Source organism: Macaca thibetana, chromosome 11 (genome assembly GCF_024542745.1).
Source record: "Macaca thibetana thibetana isolate TM-01 chromosome 11, ASM2454274v1, whole genome shotgun sequence".
NCBI lineage: Eukaryota > Metazoa > Chordata > Mammalia > Primates > Cercopithecidae > Macaca > Macaca thibetana.
The window spans coordinates 92,146,211-92,169,657 of record NC_065588.1 but is presented as its reverse complement, the minus strand read 5'-3'; the positions used below and the strand labels follow the sequence as shown (position 1 = coordinate 92,169,657).

The window sequence follows — 23,447 nt, the reverse complement described above, 5'->3', positions numbered from 1 at the left end:
CATTGTATTTTTTGTACCCAGAAGAGCACCTAGCACATAGTAGGTCCTGGGTTACTGATTATTAAATGACTTCCCTATTGTCATATGAGCTTATTCTTGTTGGAGGCCAGATCTACTTAGAGAATGGTGATTATGATCATGAAAATGACTGACAAGTCCTACCTCCGCCAATGACTTGATATGTAGCTTTTCAAGTTTCCCCATTCTGTAAAAGGGGAATTACAATGATATCTACCTCATGGAAGAAAATTTCTGCAAATGATTTCAGGGTTTTTTGTTCATAATTATAGATATATTCATGTTTCCTGCTGTTGTGGTAATTTATACTTTTCCCAAAATCATTTATATCTTGTAATTTATTTTTTAAAGTAATAATAAGTATTCTCCTACTTGTTGATTTCATCTGTACATCTGGTTATAGCCCATTCCTAATTTGTATATATGTGTGTTTTCCTGCCTTTCTCTTTTCCTCTTTCTAAAGAGAAATATGTCAAAATGTTAATAATGGTTTTCTGTGGGTGATAAGATTATAGACTACTTTTACTTTTATGTTTGTCTGTGTTTTCCAAATATTCAGAAATCAGTCTATATTACTTATGTGTTCACAAAACGATACTTTATGCTTAATTTTCAAATAAGGAAACTGAAGCCAGGAGCATTTCATAGGTGGATCATGGCCTTATGTTAGGACCAGAAAACTTCCCCTGACCCAGCCACTCTTTAGCCAATAGGGTGAGAGTCAACCACCACGACTCTTCCAGTTCTCACTGATCTGCAGAAACTGAGCCATTAAACCACTTCACTGTCTCTTGTTCTCGTCTTACATAAAGGGTTGTTAGCGTAAGGTAAACCATCACTGTGAATTGATCGTCGGGGTTTCATCCACCTTATGTGGTAAGTTGAATTTTTTGGCATCTCAGCATATGGTTGGTAATAAAAGACAATTATAATAGTGATAAAAGATAACAGTTAATATGTGATGATAACACATATGGCAATAAGTGAAAATATCTGAATATGTAATTGGAAGGTAGATGCTATATATTTGATATTTTAAAATTTCCTGTGATTCTGTAGTAGGATTGTTAAAGGAAAACTATTTTTTATTTTTATCTTACTTTACTTTTTTTTTTTTTCATTTGAGACAGAGTTTGTCTCTGTTGCCCAGGCTGGAGTGCAGTGGTACAGTCTCAGTTCACTGCAACCTCCAACTCCTGGGCTCAAGCGATCCTCCCACCTCAGCCTTCTGAGTAGCTGAGACTACAGACGTACACCACCACGCCCAGCTAATTTTTGTATTTTTTTTAGAGACGATTCTCACCATGTTGTCCAGACTGGTCTCAAACTCCTAAGTTCAAGTGATCCACCTGCCTCGGTGTCCCAAAGTGCTGGGATTACAGCCATGAACCACTGCGCCCAGCACAAAACTTTTTTTAAAAAAACTGTTTGGAAAAGGCTTCTTGTGGTTCCTAACTTATAGCAAATTAGAAAGGAAAGACATGCAGTACAATTTGATTCAACAAATCGTTTTGGATTACCTACTTTAAATCTTTTTCTAGACCACAAATAGAAATGCTTTATCTTATAAAAATATAAGCTACCTTCAAAGAGATTTTCTTTAATAAGATTTTAACCATTAGATAAGGCATCTTATTTGTCTTCAAACTCTTAAGTGACTTGCCTGGTGATCACCACATGAATACAATAATAATTGTGTCTTTTCCTATGAGGATATAAGTTCATGAGGGCAAAATTATATCCTTATTTCATTGTTCTAAGGTTGTTAACAAACCTTAGAACACTGAAACAAAATGGGGATATTTAACAAGTTTTTAAATAACGATACTAATAGATGGCATTTTTAATATACCAAACACGTATTATCCCTTAAATGAATTATTGCATTAAATCGTCACAATAAACCTATATAAGACAGTGAGCACTTTCATTTTGTTGAGGTTTAGAGAGATTACAGAATTTCTTCAAGGTTACATAGCTTGAAAATGGTGTGGCCAGGATTCCACCCAGGTCTGTCTGACTCTTCAGAGTTGAGACTCTACTACTTTGATCTCCAAACTCAAAAAATATTTGGTGGCCAAATAAATGAGTGAACTTCCATTTGCAGAAATTTGTAATTAATTCATCACTTTTCCTAGAAAAGAAAAGGGTTTCTGAGTTCACAAACATTTCCCTAAGAGAAAGAACAAGTGCAAGTGCCTATGAGATTTATTTTACTGTTTCAAAGATGCACCATTGTTTTATATACCAATTGTGTGTTGATTATAATAATTGATATCATGTCTGTATAAGCATATGTATCAACTAAAATTATAGACACCGTTGATTACTAGTAATATCCCAAATTTTTAGAATGGGTAATAAATGTAATGTGTAAATATATAGGTTTTCTGTATTGCAATGTGAATTATTTTTCTGTAAGTTATGAGGCAGTAAGCACACAGACTATGGACCCAATCAGTGTGTCTGTTTTCAAATCCCAGTTGGCTACTTATTAGCCTGTAGTCTAGGGAAAATCAGTCAGTTTCTCTGATTTTAGATACTTCATCTGTTAAATAGGGATGACAATAATATCTTCCTCTGGATCATTCAAGATATACTTCATTAGACCTAGTGAAGCATTTTTGGTTTAATTTCTAGAGCCTTTTGCAAAATACAGATCAGATCCATTGCTTAAAATACCTATCTGCTGTCAGAGGACATATTTCTGCTTGTATTTTGTTTTCAAAATTGTCTTCTGGTTCAAAGATTTTTAACTGTTGTCAGGAAGTCATCTTCAGTCCTATGATGCCCTAAAAACAGCCATCCTGTCAGGTTATTGACCCTCACTGAGCTTATGGTAAGTTCGAACATGATGTTAATGAGACACGTTTCCATCCACTCACTTCCCACTATAAGCTAGTTAATTTTGCATAAAGAAAACCTCCCATCCATAACTATAGCCTACAGTTCTCATTCCTTCCATCTAGACAGGTGCTTGCTCCATATCTCTTTGCAATTGGAAGATATGTATTCACTAATATTTTCTTGCTGTCTTGCTCTCTCTTCTTCCATCTCATCAGTCAGTCTTTGCACAAATAAGCCCCTTAGCTCTATTCACAGAGCAAATGAACAGAATTCATCTTTGTTAGATGAGGTCCATGGCCCAGTGGATCTATTTGGAATATGCCAGACTATTTGTTAACTAGGGTGAGCTATAAAGCATTTTTGGAGATTAAAAAAATGATGTCTTTTGCTCTCCTAGGAAATGTTTTCTAAAGTTAAGTTTAGGAACTATAAGGTGTGGGTTTTGTATGATTTTGTTGTTTGCAATTCTGATGGCTAAGAAAGAATAAAGATGTTAACAAAATTTAACTTTGGACAGAGGATGTAAGAATGACTATTGTCTTTTTTGTGCTCTTCTACATTTGAAACATTCTCCCCCGGAAAAGAATTCTGAATTCCTCCACCTGCTTGAAAAGGTCAGAAACCTCTTTCCAAAAATACTTTTTTATCCTCTTAACGCAATAGTCTCAACTCTGGCCACTCATTAGAATCACCTGAAAACATGTTTTTAAACTCTCATGCCTGGAAGGATATGGAAAAGACACTTCTCAAAAGAAGACATTTATGCAGCCAACAGACACATGAAAAAATGCTCATCATCACTGGCCATCAGAGAAATGCAAATCAAAACCACAATGAGATACCATCTCACACCAGTCAGAATGGCGATCATTAAAAAGTCAGGAAACAACAGGTGCTGGAGAGGATATGGAGAAATAGGAACACTTTTACACTGTTGGTGGGGGTGTAAACTAGTTCAACCATTGTGGAGACAGTGTGGCGATTCCTCAAGGATATAGAACTAGAAATACCATTTGACCCAGCGATCCCATTATTGGGTATATATCCAAAGGATTATAAATCATGCTACTATAAAGACACATGCACACGTATGTTCATTGCAGCACTATTCACAATGTCAAAGACTTGGAACCAACCCAAATGTCCATCAATGACAGACTGGATTAAGAAAATGTGGCACATATACACCATGGAAAACTATGCAGCCATGAAAAAGGATGAGTTCATGTCCTTTGTAGGGACATGGATGAAGCTGGAAACCACCATTCTGAGCAAACTGTCACAAGGACAGAAAACCAAACACCGCATGTTCTCACTCATAGGTGGGAACTGAACAATGAGATCATGTGGAGACAGGAAGGGGAACATCACACACCGGTGTCTGTCGGGAAGTGGGGGTTGGGGGAGGGATAGCATTAGGAGAAATACCTAATGTAAATGATGAGTTAATGGGTGCAACAAACCAACATGGCACATGTATACACGTACCCTAGAACTTAAAGTATAATTAAAAAAAAAAAAAAAGTCTCATGCCTGGAACCAAACACAAAGATTCAAATTTAACGTTCTTGGGTGAGTTTTGAGCATTATTATTATTTAAAAGTGCCCCCCAATAATTCTGATTTGCAGCCAATGAAATCCAATGAACTAATGTGTTGCCTTATCTAATTACCTCTCTGATCTCTTAGTAGGTTCCTTGGGAAATGAACTAATGGTAATAGTTCATCTTATTCCTTATGGAGCACTCAGCTAATATTTGTTGTTTGATTGAGGCTAAGAGGAAAAATAGAAGACATGATCTAGACTTTACAGTACAATGTATGCCATTGCAATCCATCAGAGACATGATTGGATTTTTTTTTGTATTATATCTCAGTGCCAATAATTTATTTTATTATCAGCCTTGAGCTAAATTTTAATGCCTATCTCTGTTACAGAAACTAGAAATTTTATATCCCTGACTGGAATAATAATATAACATGCTCCAGGTCCCTCATCAATCTGTTCAATGAATAGATGATTGGCCATATGCCAAGGGAATCTGCTGCCCTCTGGAGGGTATTGTGCTGTTACAGATGAAAACACCATTTCCCAGGGGATGTTCCAAGGCACATGGGAAATTATGAAACAAAACCAATGCAACAAAAGAAAAAGGTGTCATGGTCATTTGAAAAATTCATAGCATTTGAAAAATGCTACACACTGTATCTCTCTGTAGGAGAGTCACACTGCAAATTAGCAAAATAGAGACTGAGAAGTTCTATAATAAAGATATTAGTTTCCCAAACTAATTGGCCCACCTCCCATCCCACATACACACCTAATTTCTGCTAATATTTGGGAAACTAATATTCCACAAATAATATTTTATATTCATAATCTACAAATTAATTAAATTAGGTATTTGGAGAAATTGAAGGAGAATAACGTAATGAAGGATTTCTTAAATAAACTACCAAAAAGGAAATATTGATGAAATGAATACATTAAAATGCAAAGATTCCACATTGCATGCCATGACATGTTAACTGGAGGGATGCAATCTGATGTGGCAGTGTGATGTGCCGTGCTACTATATCCATGCTTATCTTTCTTCTTAGTGCTTATCCTAATGAAACATTGGAGATATTTATACCATTGCATAACAAATGACTTGTCATTTATGCTTTACAATAGAAGATGTTGACTTCAAGTACTATCGTATTAGGTTAAAGATGTGTGAAGGATAGGCTGGGTGTGGTGGCTCACGCCTATAATCTCAGCACTTTGGGAGGCTGAGGGGTGGATCACTTGAGCCTAGGAGTTTGAGACCAGCCTGGGCAATATGGTAAAACACCATCTCTACAAAAAATACAAAAATTAGCTGGACATTGTGGCTTATGCCTATAGTTCCAGTAACTTGGGAGGTTGAGGCAGGAGGATAGCTTGAGCCTTGTAGATAGAGGGGTACAGAGGTTGCAGTGAGCTGAGATTGTGCCATTGCACTCCAGCCTGGGCGATAGATAGAACCAGACCTTGTCTCAAAAAAAAAAAAAAAAAAAAAAAAAAAAAAAAAAAAAAAAAAGATATATGAAGGACAGCAAGAGGTTAGGCAAGGCATAATGGAGTTCACCCAGAAATTCAGTTAGTACAGAGTGGAGGCTCCAAGTATGCAACTCGGGCCAGGAAGATGACAAGTTTGGTGGAAATAAAAAAATGTGTAGTCAGGAGGCTTGGGTTTCATTCTTTTTTTTTTTTTCTTTTGAGACTGAGTCTTGCTCTGTCACCCAGGCTAGAGTGCAGTGGCGCGATCTTGGCTCACTGCAAGCTCCGCCTCTCGGGTTCACGCTATTCTCCTGCCTCAGCCTCCCGAGTAGCTGGGAATACAGGCGCCCACCACCATGCCCAGCTAATTTTTTGTATTTTTAGTAGAGACGGGGTTTCACCGTGTTAGCCAGGATGGTTTGGATCTCCTGACCTCGTGATCCACCCACCTCGGCCTCCCAAAGTGCTGGGATTATAGGCATGAGCCACTGTGCCTGGCCGCGTTTCATTCTTTTGTGTCACTAATTTTGTGATCCTGGCCAACTACATGAAAACCTCCTCATCTGTAAAAGGAAATCATGCAGAGCTGTCTAACTGTTGAATGAGATATGACATGAAAATGCTTCATACAGCCTCTGACATCATAGGCACTCAATGAATACAAGTTCAAGGTAAATACAATTTGTGAGCACAGAGATAGCACTAAACTAGACAGTCAAGAGGTCAACACGGGAGGAAGTGAAAACCGCAGGATACATCTAAAGTGACCAACCATCCAGGCCAAGTTTGCCAGGGACAGTCACAGTTTTAGCACATAAAGTCTTGCATTTGGGGAAACCAGGTAGTTCGGTTCTGGGAAAACCAGAATGGTTGGCCATCCTAGCTCAGAACCTAGAATAGGAGCGCAAACAACAAGGATTGGACCCCAAGAAAAAACAAATGGCCAGAAAGCAGGAATGGAGTCTGGAAACACTAGGAAGAATGGTCCTGATGTTGACCAATATTTCTCAGGCACCAGATAGCAAAACAGGTTCAGCGTGTGAGTAGGAATAAACCCATAGGTGGAAGTCAGTATACACACCTGACTTAACTGAGGGAACCTCAGGAGCCAGGTAGTGCTATGCAAGACAAATTTTACAAAATTATTATTTTTTTCTTTTTTAAAGATCTGTCACTCAGGCTTGAGTGCAGGGTGCCATCAAAGCTCACTGCGGCCTAAAACTCCTGGGCTCAAGCAATCCTTCTGCCCCAGCCTCCCAAATAACTGAATGGCAGACACACCACTGTGCTGGGCTAATTTTAGAAATTTTTTTTGTAGAGATGGAGTCTCACTTTGTTTTCAAGGCTAGTCTCGAACTCCTGGCCTCAAGCAATCCTCCTCCTCAGCCTCGAAAAGTATTGGAATTACAGGTGTGAGCCACTGTGCCTGGCCCAAAATTAATTTTGTAAGTGACTTTGGTGATGAGCTAAAATGAACAATTAGGAAAGGATGGTTTCTTCAATAAATAACGCTAGGACAATAATTATCCACTGTTCAAAAGGAATCGAATTTTCTACCTCACACAATACAGAAAAGTTTATAATTTAGAAACCTAAATAAGGGGGAAAAAAACTTTAAACATTTTAAGAGAAAATAAAGGAGAAAAGCTTAATAAAGATTTCAAGGCTAGCTGCAGTATCTCACGCCTGCAATCCCAGCACTTTGGGAGGCCTACACAGGCAGATCACTTGAGGTCAGGCGTTCGAGACCAACCTGGCCAACATTGTGAAACACCATATCTACTAAAAATACGAAAATGAGCTGGGCGTCTTGATACATGCCTGTAATCCCAGCTACTCGGGAGGCTGAGGTAGGAGAATCGCTTGAACCCTGGAGGCAGAGGTTGCAGTGAGCCAAGATTGCACCACTGCACTCCAGCCTGGGCGACAGAGTGAATGAGACTCTGTCTCAAAAAAAAAAAAAAAAAAAAAAAAAAGATTTTAAAACAAGCAATAAAAATGGAAAGATTCATAAAGTTGATTATTTATTATTTATTTTTATTTTTATTTTTTTGAGACAAAGTCTTGCTGTGTCGCCCAGGCTAGAGTGCAGTGGCACAATCTTGGCTCACTGCAGCCTCTGCCTCTTGGGTTCCAGCAATCCTCCTGCCTCAGCCTCCTGGGTAGCTGGGATTACAGGCACACACCACTACACCCAGCTAATTTTTGTATTTTTAGTAGAGACGGGGTTTCACCACTTTGGCCAGTCTGGTCTCAAACTTCTGACCTCAGGTGATCCACCCGCCTTGGCTTTCCAAATTGCTGGGATTACAGGCATGAGCCACCGCACCCGGCCAAAGTCGATTGCTTTAAAATGAAAAGATTCCATGAACACAGGGAACAGCCAAGCCATAAACTGAGAAACAATATTTGCAATATATCAAGCCCATAAAGTACTTATATCAGCAAGTACTTTAAGGAAAATGCCAGCAATCCAGTAGGCATAGGATAGGAATAGGCAATTCATAGAAGAAACTTCAGTAGTAAAAACATATTTTTTTAAAAAGCTCAGTTTTACCACTTGTCAGAGAAATGCAAATTGAAACCACAATGAGATAACATTTTATATCAAGCAGATTGTCAGAAATTAAAAAGCCTGCCAATACCAAACACTGGCGAGAATGTGAAGCCACAGAAATTTTCTTACACTTGTACTGAGGGTGTAAAATACAACCATCTTGGAGAGCAAATGCTCAATAGCTATAGATGTTTTGAAAGTATACACTTGTGCAATACCTCCTCGTGCAGGCTGGAGAAACTCGCAAATGTGTGCACAATGGGTCAGGTATAAGAGTGTTCACTGTAGCATGGTTTATAAGAGCAAAAGACTGAAAACACTCTGAATGTCCATCAGCTGTAAATTAAATAAATTGTTGTATAATTCATTCAATGGAATGCTAACATACAGCAGTTACAGTAAATGACTAGATGACCAATATCACAAAATCTCAAGAAAAAGTAAGTTGCAGAAATATTTATACCATATGGTATCCCTTATGTCAGCTGTAAAATATGTACAATATTATACATTTTATGTGTACACAAATATGTAATAAAAATACAAAAACAGTCACAGAGATAATAAACCAAATATTGACTACTTCTAAAGAGAAAAAGATGGACATGAAATCAGAAATAGTTAATAAGGCATCAAACGTGTCTACTACGTTTTATGTTTAAAATATCTGATGTAAGTAAAGCAAAACATTAAGATTTGACAGAGTTGAGTGGTAGATACATAACTTATTTCATTCTATAGACTTTTCTGTATGCGTTAAGTATTTTATTTTGACAAAATGAAAACAATGTTATTGACATTTAAATTCAGATTATTTCAGAACTACTCTAAAATATTTTTAAAAGCAAAACTATGCTTTCAGGAGTTGACAACTTAACAAAGCCAAGTTTAACAGTCTGTTCAAAGAAAGTTAAAGTATACCTTGTCCTGACACATATTTCACTGCCACTTAACCAACACTAGATGTCACTTTACTTCATGCATTTAATTTGAGAGTTTCTGGTTGAAATTAAGTAAACTTGGGTATGTTTTATCATTTTCTTTCTCCAGTAGATACAGAGAATTAGGAAAAATGAAAATGTTCTCTGCTATATATCCATCCAGGAAGACAAAGGACATGTGTATTTGGGTTTATCCTTTTATCCTTGGCACCTACTGCATATAACAGGGTTGCAAAAGTATTGTTAACCAAATAGACAAAGGATACAAGAGACTTTCACAGAAGAAATGTTTACTATCCCCAACATGTATATAATTACATTTGGAACAATTTTTCCTTCGAATGGCAGCGAGCGGTTGAAAGCAGACCTCACAGGGATTTGCAAGGGAAAGCTTATGACTCTAATTTCAAAGCCCAGCTTGTGGTCAGTGGAGAGAAGACACCATTTCAGATCTTCCAACCCAAAGTTGTATCTCAGTTCATTGGAGCATTGCCTCTCCAATAAGGACTGACAAATAAGAACTCCTTTAATCAATAATTGAACCTTTTTAGAAGGAAAGGCACCTTTGATAATCATGAAAATCATGAACTCTCTGGAAATTTTCATCTAAACATATAAAAAATCAGCCAGGCGCAGTGGCTTACACCTGTAATCCCAGCCCTTTGGGGGCCACGGTTGGTGGATCACTTGAGGACAGGAGTTTGAGACCAGACAGGCCAACACAGTGAAACCTTGTTGTTACCAAAACAATACAAAAATTAGCTGGGCTTGGTGGCACGTGCTTGTAATCCCATCTACTCAGGAGGCTGAGGCAGGAGAATTGCTTGAACCTGGGAGGTGGAGGTTGCAGTGAGCCGAGATCACACCACTGTACCCCAGCCTCGGTGACAGAGTGAGACCCTGTCTCAAAAAAAAATATTTTTGTTAAACATATAAAAACATATAAAATTGTTACATGCAATTTTTGCAGATTTGCAGACCTCCTAAAAGCTCATGCATGAACTCCAGGTCAGGACCCCTTGACCAGAATGGATAAAAGCACTTGCCCAAGTGCCTTTCCCAAGCTTTCTTAAACTCTGCCAATAACCAGAATTTCAGCTGAGGCTGGCACATATCACGTGAACTAAACGACGTGACCATACAAATGAATGGAATGGAAACTAACCCTGTAAATTCAGGTAATTAACCAAACGTGGGCAATGTCTACTTTGGAAATATTTGACTTATGGATAACAATCAAAGTGTTTTTATATACATTTTTTCTAAGAATAATTAACAAAAAAAGTAATAGATTTGTTTGCTAAAATATTTATTTGGAAGCTTGTTTTTCCTTGGGGAGCAAACCAAATCCTAGGAGTTGCTCCACATAATATATTTTCTAGTGCCTGAATGATTGTTCAACTGTTTTCATTTTACACCTTCTAACCAGAAAGAACTAGTTTATAATTTTGTTACTGATTTTCTTGCATCATAAATATTACAGAATAGCCCAAACTAGGTGAAATTAGTTCCTTGTATGAATACAAACTAATGAAATTTCACTACGTTGTGTAAAGATACTCTAAATCAAATAAGCTTGAAACTCCTTTATCTTCTTTGTTCCAGAGTCTTTCCTTATTAAAAAGACTTCTTAGGCTGGGCACAATGGCTCACACCTGTAATCCCAGCACTTTGGGAGGCCAAGGCAGGAGGATCTGTTGAGCCCAGGAGTTTGAGACCAGCCTGTGCAACATAGTGAGACCCTGCCTCTACAAAAACGTTTTAGAAAATTAGCCAGGCATGGTGGCACTGCCTATGGTCCCAGCTACTTGGGAGGCTGAAGTGGGAGGATTGCTTGAGCCTGGGAGGTTGAGGCTGCAGTGAGCCATGATTGCACCACTGCACTCCAACCTGGGCGACAGAGTCAGACTGTCTCAAAAGAAAAAAGAGACCTCTTTCCAGGGACCCCTCTCTTTCCAGGGACACTCAGGTCTGTTAACCACATATCAAGATTTCAAAAACAGGTGTTCAATGACAAAGAGGGTTCTTCTTCTTCTTCTTCTTTTTTTTTTTTTTTTAAATGAAGCTCCATTTCATTATAGAGGGTAGTGGTGTGATCATGGCTACTGCAACCTTGACCTCCTGGGCTCAGCGATCCTCTTACTTCAGGCCCTGAAGTAGGAAGGACTATAGGAATGCGTCACCATGCTCAGCTATTTTTTTCTTTCTTTTTCAGACAGAGTCTCACTCTGTTGCCCAAGCTGGTGTACAGTGGCATGATCTCGGCTCATGCAACTTCCGCCTCCCGGGTTCAAGCAATTCTCCTGCCTCAGCCTCCCGAATAGCTGGGACTACAGATGCTGCCACCACACCCAGCTAATTTTTGTATTTTTAGTAGAGACAGGGTTTCACCATGTTGGCCAGGCTGGTCTTGAACTCCTGACCTCAGGTGATCTGCCTGCCTTGGCCTCCAAAAGTGCTGGGATTACAGGCGTGAGCCACCACGCCCAGCTGCTCAACTAATTTTTGAAATTTTTTGTATTGATGGTGTCTTGCTATGTTGCCAAGGCTGTTCTCAAACTCCTGGGTTTAAGCAATCCTCCTGCCTCAGTCCCCCAAAGTGTTGGGATTACAGGTGTGAGCCACCACACCTGGCCAGCATTCTTCTTTATCATGATCACCCTGTTACTGAAAGTATGTTATAGGCTATAGTTACAGTAGATAAATTGGGCCAATTTTTAAGAAGTATCATTTTACTCACTGGAGATTATGTTAATGCCATGAGAATGGTAAAACCAGAGTTTGTTTTTCTTCTATTATGCAACTTTGCTATATGTACTAGACCATGATAAAGTAAAGCAGTAGTATATCAGAGTCCTGATTTGGTGCAGTGATCATTTATAGGCTTAGCTGGTCATAGCACCCATTGTGAAATTACATGCAGAAAATGGATCCTGCTTTAAGAGAACAGAATCTAACTTGGATTCTAATTCTTCAACCAACCACGAAAAACTTCCACACCTCTTTCTAGGAGATGCAGAAAAACACCCTTTATCAGAGTCATAAAGAGCTTTACATTCAGAGTTGTTTCCTTAAGGCAAAGAGCCTGAGTGCTAACCCTTCTTTGTAACTGACAAAAACCCTAGCATGTTTTCTTAAAGAAAATTATTATTATATATACATTTTTCTCCAGAGTTAAAATGTTGATACTGATAATTTTCTTCAAGAAAACATCCTAGAGATATTGTCAATTATAAACAAAGGAGGGTCAGTACTCAGGCATTTTAACTCTCTGGAGAAAAATTTATATTTTCACAACTAAATACTTTACCATTTATTCAATAAAATCTGTAAATTTTCAGTTATTGATTTAACAATTTCTCTCTGACTTTAGAACTTGACATCATTTGACTATTATAACAAGTACTTGATTTAATGACCATCTTTTTCTCTGGAAGATATCATCCTACATGAGTAGGTTTAATCAATAGACTTGATTTGTTTGTTTGTTTGTTTTTGTTTTTTGAGACGGAGTCTCACTCTGTCACCAGGCTGGAGTGCAGTGGCACGATCTCAGCTCACTGCAAGCTCCGCCTCCCAGGTTCAAGTGATTCTCCTGCCTCAACCTCCCGAGTAGCTGGGACTACAGGCGCGTGCCACCACACCCAGCTAATTTTTGTATTTTTAGTACAGATGGTGTTTCACCATGTTGGCCAGGATGGTCTTGATCTCTTGAACTCGTGATTTGCCCACCATGGTCTCCCAAAGTGCTGGGATTACAGACATGAGCCACTGCTCCCGACTTTGTATTTCTATTTCTGTAGTCATGATTCTATAATCTCATTTTGATCATTCCATCAATTTATGGTTCTATAGTAAAATATTTTGTTTGTATATGTTCACATCATATACAAAATGTAAGTGTTTATTTTACCATCATTTCTTGACACTTTAAAAATTGTTAGCATTTTCTAAAGTTTAGAATTACTCAGCTTGGGGGTAAGTTCAGTGAGGACTGCTGGTGGTAGATAGCATGAGACCTGGGTAATACTGAATACAGCTCGGTGTCTAAGCTGCTCTTTGGATCAATAGACTTTCTTTCCGGGCCAAATTATATCTCCTTTTCATTGACAGGTGACCATCTCAACATCTTGTAGCCTTTTTTCCTTCTTAGAAAACACAATATAAATAAATGAGTGAATCCAAAGCAGTATAATTTTAGCAAACAGAAAAGATATTCCACTCCTTCTGGAGTGTAATGGCATAATCATAGTTCACTGTAGCCTCAGTCTCCTGGGCTCAAGTGATCCTCCCACCTTAGCCTCCTGAGTAGCTGGAACTATAGGTTTGTGCCACCATGCCTGGCTAATTTTTGTTATCTTTAGTAGAGACGAGGTCTCAGTATGTCACCCAGGTGAGTCTCCAACTCCTGAGCTTAAGCGATCCTCCCTCTCTGTCTCCCAAAGTGCTGAGATTACAGGTGTGAGCCATCATGCCCAGCCCCTTATTCATTTTAAACCTTCATGTATGCCTTTAGAGAATGTCTTTCTTGCCCCTTTTTAGCATATCCAAACCTTATCATAGTCGCCATCCAGCCTTTTTTTCTTTTTCTGGGTCTCCCAGTCTCTAGCATGTTTTATCGCCTTATAGTAGTCTCTCATTGCTTTATGTGCAAATTATTACATGCCAGATCAGATTGTACATCTCTTGAGAACAATCTTGTGCTTTATTTACCAAGCTTGGTAAACGCTGGATATATAATCTACTTTCCTTGCATTTAATTATCGCTAAAGAGTTGATTCCCAATTTACTTTTTCCCCTACCATTTTTACATTTTGTTGGAGAATGTTTACTTATGTGCTGGGAAACATAAATAAAGCCCAAGATTGTTCTCAAGAGGCTTACAATCTGATACAAATTTATAAACTTTCTTAAAACATTATGAGATTTTTTTTTTTTTTTTTTTTTTTTTTAAGCTCATCAGCTTTCATTAGTGTTGGTTATCCCCAAGACAATTCTTCTTCTTCCAATGTGGCCCAGGAAAGCCAAAAGATTGGACACCCCTGGTTTAGACTATTAATAAGCAGTTCTTATTTCTGAAGAAGTTTTGGGTCATATTCTTCCCCCCTTTTTTTGTCTTGATCTACTGTAGGTGAAACATTTGTAGATTAGCTGGTTCCCCTTCATTCCTTCTCTTCTGAAATGTGTGGTAAAGTAAAAATGCCTAAAGCAATAATTTGTGGATAAAAACAGCTGCACATGAAAAATAATTGATGTGGTTTAAAAATTACTCCGAGATGGAAAATAAGATGCCTTTTCAACCTACACTCTAAAAAGAGTACTAAAGCTAATTCTTTATAAATCATGGAATGGAAGCAAAGAAAGACACGTTTTTGGGTAGTCAATCAATTTTAAATAAGGAGAGTTTTTAAATTTTGTATAAAAAATTAGAAAATGTTCAGTTCCCTAAAAGGACATAGCTGAAGATGAAGAAAGTCTTAACTACACCCTTAGCAATGTGGGTTTAATGTTTTCTATAATTATAAATATGAAAGCTGATTGCTTTGGTTTCTTTATAAGTTAATCATTTTAAACATCACACACCAGGGCCTATCGGGGGATGGGGGGCAAGGGGAGGGAGTGCATTAGGATAAATACCCAATGCATGCGGGGCTTAAAACCTAGATGACAGGTTGATGGGTGCAGCAAACCACCATGGCACAAACATACCAGTGTAACAAACCTGCACATTCCACACATGTATCGCAGAACTTAAAGTAAAATTTAAAAATAATAATAATAAGTTAACCTTTTTTTAAAAATGCCTTTGTAGTTTTAGCTTTTTTCTATTATCTCTCTGCAACTTTCCTGGGAGTGACCCAAGCACAAATATTCTCTGCTTACAGTACTTCCCAAGGTGCTGTTGTCACTGCAGTGCTGCCCTAATGCCACCTGCACCTGGCCTGCATGTGTGTTTATGATGCTAAACATTGGGATGGGACTAGAAGATTCAACAAGATACATCAATGTGACACAGATACTATTTGATTGATTTTTTTTCTTCTTGTGTAGATCTATATAGAGCCATCATTTCTAAACTTATAAAAGTGCTTTCATTTTAGTCACTTATTTCTTCATCTGAAATTCTTTGCTCTAGACAGGGGTCCCCAACTCCTGGTCCATGGCCTGTTAGGAACCAGCCTGCATAGCAAGAGGTGAGTGGCAGGCCAGCATTACCACAAGAGCTCCGCCTCCTGTCAGATCAGCAGGCAGCAATAGATTCTCATAGGAGTTCGAACCCTGTTGTGAACTGCACATACAAGGGAGCTAGGCTGCAGGCTCTCTATGAGAATCTAATGCCTGATGATCTGAGGTGGAACAGTTTTATCCCAAAACCATCCCCACACCGACCCCGTCCATGGAAAAATTGTCTTCCATGAAACCAGTCCCTGCTGCTAAAAAGATTGGGGACTGCTGCTCTAGAAGATGCACTTGTTAAGAGAATTCTAATTCCCCGGTTTTCTTCATTTAAAGAATGTCTGAGTAATAATTTTCTTAAGTCCAATACTTTTCTTTAAAAGAAAATTAAGCAGGAAATAGGAGTTTAGTCATTATCCTTTAAATTGCTGTATCTCGCAGCTAATTCACACCAGAAGCCTAAAAATTAAGCAGCAATAAAATGTGATGATTCACTAGCATTTTTCACTGCTTGATTTGAGGCTGTTGTTAATTTCAGTACTTCATAGTGGTAGCTAAGCATAAAAATTAAAAATATATCCATGTATTTAAAAAAATCTTTAAGCTCTATGATTTATGATGTTTAGCAGTGTCTGTATATAAAGATAAAAAATAGTCTAAGTATGTATCATATTTGTTATAGCCTAATAGTTTACTTTGGTAGTGAAGGATTTTACGAGTAAATTATATAAACATTATAATTTAAGCCTATGTATGCATTTTGAGAAAAGAAATCGGCTGGGACAATGAAAGGCAGTGACCTTAACTAAACATCTAAAGATTAAAATAAAATTAAAGCAATAACTACAGTATATTACAATTAGCAATAACTACAATATATTACAATTACAACATACTACAATATATTACAATTAAAGCAATAACTACAATGTATTAAAATTAGGCTGACATAAACCCTTTAATTTCAACCATGTTAAATATTATAGTTAAATAATATAGACCATGTTAAATAAAGTTAAATAAGTATTAAACATATTTTGGACATTTAGAGTAAGGAAATGTAAATGTTTCTCTATGAACATTTTACTAATAAACTTGTAAAAATCAACTGGCAAAATATATTTTCTTAACTATATGGAAAAAGTATAAAAGAAACAACTCATATAAGTACATATTATGTGCAAGACACTATTCCTAGAACTTTATGTGCAATGATGACTCATTTAGTCCTTGATATGGTTTGACTCTGTGTCCCCACCCAACTCTCATCTCGAATGGTGATCCCCATGTGTCTAGGGAGGGACCTGGTGTGGGAGGTGATTGGATCATGGGGGCGGACTCTCCCATGCTGTTCTTATGATAGTGGGTGAGTTCTCATGAGATCTGATGGTTTAAAAGTGTGTGGTGGTTCTCCCCACTCTCTCTCTCTCTCCCCTGCTGCCCTGCGAAGAAGGTCAGTGTTCCCATTTGCCTTCCACCATGATTGTGAGATTTCTGAGGCCCCCCAGTCATACTTCCTGTTATGTCTGTGGAACTCTGAGTCAATTAAACCTCTTTTCTTCATTAATTACCTAGTCTCAGGTAGTTCTTTATAGTAGTGTGAGAACAGACTAATATAGTCCTCTTAACAAATCTCTAAGAGAAATACTCGTAGTATCCCAATTTACAGATGAGGAAACTGAGACATAAAGAAGGTAGATAATTTGCCCAAAGTCACTCTGCTAGTGAGTGGGATTCTAACCTAGAGTTAGAACATGAGCGTCTAGGCTCCTAATCATTTCACCATTCTGCTTTTGCAGCATGATCAGTAATCTTTTAATTCACTTTGGTTAGAGCAATTAAAAATGTCTGGTTAAAATAACAAGTTATGGTGGGTTAGTATTATTACATTATTACTCTCACAACATGGAATTAACCAAATGAGTTGTATAGAATTTTTAAAAATATGAGTACATTGCTGGACATCACATCCTTAGGCTTCAGGAACTAAAGACACATTGCAATTTACTATAGGCTAATTAGCAAAAAAGAAAAAAAGCTCCACTGCACCTGGTAGGAAAAAGATAAATAATAATTAACTTTTATTAAATGCTTATGATGTGTCAAGCATTATTCTGAGTGCTTTAATTAATGTATTTAATCCTATCACAATCTTCTAAGATATGTGTTATTATTACTCCCATTTTATGAATGAGGCTAAGTGGGAGTAACATGTTCACCCTGCCCTCTCCCTCCTCTATTCTTCATTACTGGAGATTTCGGAATCTTGGTTGTTTTCTTGTTTTTTATTTGTGGCTGATTTAAAAACTTTTAGGTGGCTTTTTCTGGTAAGGAAAGTTGCAACCTTTGGTTTAAGACTGAGTTGAGGCTGGGCGCGGTGGCTCACGCCTGTAATCCCAGCACTTTGGGAGGCCAAGGCAGGCGGATCACGAGGTCAGGAGTTCGAGACCAGCCTGGTCAATGCGGTGAAACCCCATCTCTACTGAAAATACAAAAATTAGCCGGGTGTGGTGGCCTGTGCCTGTAGACCCAGCTACTCAGGAGGCTGAGGCAGGAGAATCGCTTGAACCCAGGAGGCAGAGTTTGCAGTAAGCCAAGATTGTGCCACTGCACTCCAGCTTGGGTGACAGAGCAAGACTCTGTCTCAAAAAGAAAAAAAAAGAAAGAAAAAACTGAGTTGAAGGATAATTGCTGCTTCATGACAGAATTTTAAGAAAACGGCTTTGAAGGCATTTTGCTTTCTGCCTGCAATGTTACTACTGCATGATCTGGTTTAGTATAATAATAATGACCAGGAGCTCTGCCTGGCTTTTCAAATCCTGGCTCTGCCTCTGTCTTAGAAGCAGAGGTTCCTGTTCCTGCTGCTGTAACAAAATACCTTAGACTAGGTAATTTATAAACAACAGAAATTTATTCCTCATAGTTCTGGAGGCTGGAAAGTCCACCATCAAGGCAGCAGCAGATTAGATGTCTGGTGAGTGTCCCCTCTCTGCTTCAAAAATCACACCTTCTCAAGGAATCCTCCCATGGCAGAAGGGTGCAAACAGGGCAAACAGGCTTTCTCCAGCACTAAGGGCACTAATCCCATTCATGAGGTGACTTAATCACCTTCCACCTCCTAATATCATCACCTTGGGGGTTAGGTTTCTACACATGAATTTTGGAGGAACACAAACATTCAGACTATAGCAGCCTCTTCTTAGGTGATCTTGTGCAGTTTCTTGAATGGGTTATACAGAAACATCCCTGCTTTGTTAGTGTTCCTGGGGTAAGGGAAGGAGAGGGTCATGGGGTGGGATAGGAAGAGAGCTGATTGAGAAAGGGAATGAAAGGGCAGGAGGCTATAAAAGTATCTAAAAATGTTTCCTCCTAACCTCATTCGACATTTTCCCTTACTTACTTGATGTTTTCTGTTTGCTTAATGATGAAATCTGTCTGATTCCTGTCAACTTTTTCTTAGTCATATGAGAACTTTCTAGAACTAATGGGCTTGCATGAGAACTGACTCCCAGGCCCACCCATGCTGTTACAGTGAGATCATTTTTTGTAGCACTAGTTCTCATTCTGCTTGCCATCTTTCCTGATGTGTCACCAAAGTTGTCTGTGAACCACACCCACAAAAACAACTCAGAAACAGATTTTCTTGAACCACATGTGACGTTGGCGAAGTGTGGTATTTTTAAGTAGGCCACATAGTATCTAACTGATTGCTCTTCCTCCCTTGTGGACAAATATTTATTGAAAACTTACCCTGTGCCTGGCACAGTGATAGAGAGACAAATGTCCCTGGATACTTCGTATTAGCAGTAAGCCTACTATGCCTTATATACTGCCAGGATAAATGGTTTTTATTTTTTTTTAAGTTAAGTTGCTTTCCAACTCTTGACTGTGCATAACTTTTTTCTTATAACCTGTGGTCTCTATTTTTGCCTTCTGTTTAGCTCTTTCACTAGCATCATTACTTGCAAATATGGCAGAGCATCTCAACTTTATTCTACCAGGATCGCGATTGATTTATATTCCTCTTTTGGCTCCATGCAGTGCTTTTTTCTGCTAGTGCAAGCTATTTACATGCACTTACTCTGCACTTTGCACACATTATTCCCCTTGTGGTATTACCCCCTGTGAGGTATAGACCTGTGTTATCCAATACTGAATGAATAAGATATTCCAAAATACATATACTATATATAGGTGTATATCTATCTATCTATCTATCTATCTATCTATCTATCTATCTATCTATCTATCTATCTATAGTCTCTCCATATTACCTACAATGTATATTATATATATGTAACTTAAAACTCTAGATACGCCCCTAAAAAATGAACTGGCTATAGTCTTTGCCCTTTTTAGTATATAACTAAAGACCTGCCTTTCTAAAGAAAGCTTTTGGTTTCAATTGGATAAAATTAATTTTTGACCTTGCTTGTAGCTGGGATGAAAGTTTAAAAAGTTATAATATAATTGATAATCTTGTGTCACTGTAAGTTCGGCATGTGTCATTTCTTAGTGAGAAAGCAGAAGCTATGTTATGAAATCCTCTCCCTCTCTGCTTTGAAGAAATTTTTATGGCAGAAACTAAACTATAATGCAACTTAAACTTGTAGCTAAGCCAAACAACTAGGATTCATGGGCATATCAGCATCATTATGATGGTGATGATCATGATGATCATTACTACCTTGCCATTATCATCTCATCACAAGTATTATTATTACTACTAATGAGAGTTGTAATTATATTACTTTTATGTTGATTCTTTCTCCAAAATGAATTCCTCCCCTCTTTTCCCATTTTTTTACCTCATCCTAACTGTATTTATAGAAAGAGAAGTGACAATTTACTTAATTACATAATACTAAACAAACAAATATTGTATCAACACTGATTTGGCATAGAATGAGGTTGCCTATTAAAGCTGTATTATCATAATGTATCTCCCTGACATGATATTTTTTCTGCTTGCAGTCAAAAGTAGAAATTTTTTTGAAACATATTTAGAGTTGCTTCTGGAGTTAGGCGTTAGTAGATTATCATTAATTGCTTGAGAGAGACCCCAGTCCTAATTAGACAGAAAAATGAAATGCATAGGCAAGGCTACCACAGTCAGCCTTGAAGATTGCACACTGCAGAATCCCAGGGCGTGCTACTCACACAGTGATATGAATGGCATTCCTAACGTTGTGCAGCAGAGCAGCCTGCATATTTGGAAGCACTGAGAATATTGTAGGAAAAAGTAAAGAACATTTCATGAAAGCATTTGGTAGATCCATGGTCATCTCATTGTCTTTGAAGGTAAATTTTATTTTTAAATTTAATTCTTTCTGGAAGCCATAAATATTAAGAAGTATAATAATTTGAATGAAAAGAGAAAAATGTTCTCAGTAGGAGATTCTACAATCAATATTCAGTTTCACAAAAGTACACCATTAGAAATGAGAACAAATGTAAAACTTGGACTTAGAGTGTGTAAAGGGCAAATCAACTAGTAGAGAAGGTAAACATAGGAGAAAATATTTAAGAAAATAAATGACTCTAGCAATAGTGCAGATTACATAGCTTGAATTCTCTCGGTGCAAAACATCTAGTGCCAGCTGAAAAACAAACATTTTTAAGCACATTGTTTGCCTCACAAAGATAATAAAGGAAATCACCAGTCCTCCAATATTGTGACTATTCAAAATGTACTACATATTCTAGCCAGTGTAATTAGAAAAGAAAAACAAATAAAAATTATAAAGTTTGGAAAGAATAAATAATTGGTCCATAAATATACACAATATGGTTGTTTATATGGAAACATGGAGTTAGGCGTAAGAGACTACAGATTATTAGAATTAGGAATTTAGTAAGGTTGCTGGATATAAGATCAATATACAAAAAGCAATTACATCCCCATACAGCAAAGATTAAGAAATATTACATTTAAAAATATATCTATAAAAATAATCAAAAATATGTACAGGAATAAATCTAATAAATGATTGGCAAGATTTTTCTGAAGAAAATTAGGCAACTTTGTTGAAATGTCTTAAAGAGGACCTAAATACATGGAGAATATAACGTGTTCATAAAAATGTAAACTGAATTCCCTAAAGATGTAAATACTCCTTAAATTAACTAAAAGTGTAATACAATTCCGATTCAACCCAACCCAACAGATCTGAATAGTGGAATAGAATTGAGTTGCTGGTATTTGAGGTGATTCTGGAGTTCTTTGGAGAGCCTAGTATAATTAATGGTGCCTTTGATAGAAAAAATATTCCCTGTAAATTTTGTTTTCAAAAGGATGAATACTCAGATATTTGTTGCAAATAGAAAATCTATCTTAATTATCAAGAACTTGAAGATTTACATCAACATAAGAAACTAAGGATGTGATGATTTCTTGGCAAAGGAATTGCTGTGTCAGTTGCAAGATGGCATTTTTCATCCATGACTCAGAAGAGAAGTCTGGAATACCTGCCCAGTGCCTAATATGGATATAGACTCTAGGCTTCCAGATCCAGAGAGGAGAATGTTTTAGCAAGTGCATACTGCCACACATGAGAGCATCCAAAGCATCCAAAGGTATCTGAACTACTATACCTCACCCAGAGGCTACCTGTTAAACTATAACAGGCATGCCATCTGTTCCTTCAGAGGCCAATAAGTGATCTTTGAACAGGATTGGAGTTAAAAAGTAAACCTATCCTTCACGTTTTTGCATTGTTAAAACTAAAGTACTTATAACAACAGACTTGATATGACTCTGTGGTCAATGTTTGCTTCTAAGATTGGCTCATTGTTTACATTTTAAAGGAAGAACACATTTGTTATGAAAAAGTTTTTCTGAATAGTCTGATTGCTTTGGAAGCAGCTCTTAAAACTGTAACACTATGTAATTGGCCAAACTTTCTGTACTACAGTTACCCTTCCAACTCTATAACCATGAGTTTTTTGGTATTTTTCAGTGAAAAGAGAGCCAGTTCAAAACATAAGATTATTTAGATGCCTTTTAAAAGAGTTATACTATAACTTTTGTGTTAAAAACCAAGAATTCCAAAGAACGCTGATAAAGATTAAGATCTTCATCAACAAGCATTTATTTTCTCAATAGGCATGAAAGCATTATATAAAATATGGAAAAAATCTCAGACTAGTGATGTGTTTGGTGTGTCCTTTAAACAATTTCTTCTGTGTTTCTGGCCCACCCTCTTACCCTGCTTTTCCTCTCTTACATCCTCTTCATTGTGGAAAGAGGTAATAGATACAAACCAAAAACTTCATGGAAAGCATGCATAGCAGTCTGTTTCCTACAATATACACTAAAACTGTAATTAGTTTTCTATTTACTTTTCTGTTGTTTACTAGTTGCTAACAGTGACTATCATTTGAAAAGTGTGAAAATAGTAAAGCTATAGATGATCTGAACAGATCAGTCAATTTGACCTAGTGGACATTTATCAAATACTTCAATAACAGCTGAATTACACATTCTTTTCAAATTCACATGAAATATACACCACGATAGGCCATATGCTGGGCCATTAAACATACTTTAATACATTTAGAAGAATAGAAATTATACAAAATATGATCTCAGAAAAGATAACTGGATAATCCCCAAATATCTGCAAATAAACAACATATTTCTAAATAACCCATGAGCCAAAGAAGAAATCTCAGGAGAAAATTTTAAATATTTTGAATTAAATGTAAATAAAAGTACAACTTATCAAAATTCATAGGACACAGCAAAAGCAGTGCTTAGAGGGAAATTTGTAGCATTAAACACATATATTAGAAATGGAGAAAGGTCTAACTTCCTTAGGAAACTGGAAATTCCATCTTAGAAAATTAGTAAAAAGGGTGAAATGAAACTTATTGGCAAGCAT

At 37.3% G+C, this 23,447-nt stretch overlaps 3 long non-coding RNA genes across 3 annotated transcripts in view; 1 reads left to right on the top strand and 2 right to left on the bottom strand.

The window, feature by feature from the left end:
- Positions 1–23,447, bottom strand: part of LOC126930317 (uncharacterized) — a 590,715-nt gene that overhangs the window by 222,240 nt on the left and 345,028 nt on the right. The window lies entirely within an intron of this gene.
- Positions 1–23,447, top strand: part of LOC126930320 (uncharacterized) — a 64,157-nt gene that overhangs the window by 34,431 nt on the left and 6,279 nt on the right. The gene's annotated exons all lie outside the window — the stretch shown is intronic.
- LOC126930327 (uncharacterized) lies at positions 1,927–22,104 on the bottom strand. The gene is made up of 2 exons (XR_007717576.1): positions 21,926–22,104; positions 1,927–2,152 (listed from the first exon to the last, which is right to left on the bottom strand). It is a non-coding gene; the product is annotated as an uncharacterized LOC126930327 (long non-coding RNA).